This window comes from Trichechus manatus, unplaced genomic scaffold (assembly GCF_000243295.1).
Source record: "Trichechus manatus latirostris isolate Lorelei unplaced genomic scaffold, TriManLat1.0 scaffold00015, whole genome shotgun sequence".
NCBI lineage: Eukaryota > Metazoa > Chordata > Mammalia > Sirenia > Trichechidae > Trichechus > Trichechus manatus.
The window spans coordinates 5,657,025-5,658,345 of NW_004443951.1; positions in this window are offsets into that span (position 1 = coordinate 5,657,025).

Consider the following 1,321-nt stretch of genomic DNA (forward strand, 5'->3'; position numbering starts at 1 on the left):
TTGAATACTGAGTTGACTTTGTGAGGGCTAAGTTGCAGAACAGAATTTTATTCTACTTTTTTTATTTAATGATAAAAATATCGGGGGAAATCTGAAGATGCTACAGAAAAAAAAAGTTTGAATGAACACATTCAAAAATCTGGGAAGCTCAAATCCATTCTACACACTTTCATTTATTGTCTGGACAGATAAAGTACAAATAATTCAAACACAACAAGATCATGAAAAAAAAATCACAATACTTTCCCTCAGAAATCACCTAAACTACCAAGATTAACATGAAGTCATTCATTATAACTAAAGTATACAACTGCCTGGTCCTAAGATTTTTTTTTCCTTTTTTTTTCCCCCAAGAGTGAACACGTTATAGAGAAGAGATTCTGGCACGCCCTTCCCATTAATGCTGAGCAAATGCATCAAAACTTTGCCAGCAAATTGCGTTTATTCATAGCAGGTGATGTAAAAACGTTTCCCTGAATGTTGAACGAGTGTTCTCTGAACTGAAATCTAGTGTTTTTTTTTTTTTTTGTTCTTTCAAAACGGAAAAGAGGAAAAAAAAACAGAAAAAAAATTTAAAGGAGGAGTCTATGATGCAGCCTTGGTTTTAGTTACCTGTCTACCACTACAACGACTACCGCAAAGTTTGCCTCTTCAGTGTGAAAACAACAGTCCTGTCTACATGCACTTAGTGGGTTCAGCATGGGAAAAAATGCACAAAATAAGCACAAGTTATAAATAACCATAACGTTTTATTACCATTAAGACTAAACTTGTATTGAAAAGATTTTATATAACAAGACAAGAAAAGCAATAGCAAATTTAACTATCAACTAGATTATGCATAGCGAGTAACTGTTTCTATTACCCAGGGAAGAGCATGAACCCTTTTATTTTTTTTTGTTTTGTTTTTGTTTTAAATATATAACCGTACAAAGCACAAACATACTAAAATGCTCAGTGCACTGGACATGGGAGAGTGCTCCCTCAGTCATTTTGTTCCCTTAGCTCTGTTTTGTTTTCCCCAATCTGAATTACATTAAAATAAAGACCCAATTGTTTTTATTTCTCTACTGTGCAGTAAGAAAAAATATTCACAACAAACATGACAATATATCAAACAATAGTTCTACACAAGTTACCTTGATACCTCTTTAACTGTCACTTAAATATCATAAGAAAACATTTTAAGACATATACAAACAAAACTAGCCAAGTGTTACAACTTATAATAAATTAACCAAAAGAAAAAAGCCAACAATCGCAAGGGAGAGATGGCCCCTCCACAAATAATCAATGATGAGTGAATATCATTGTCACCTGG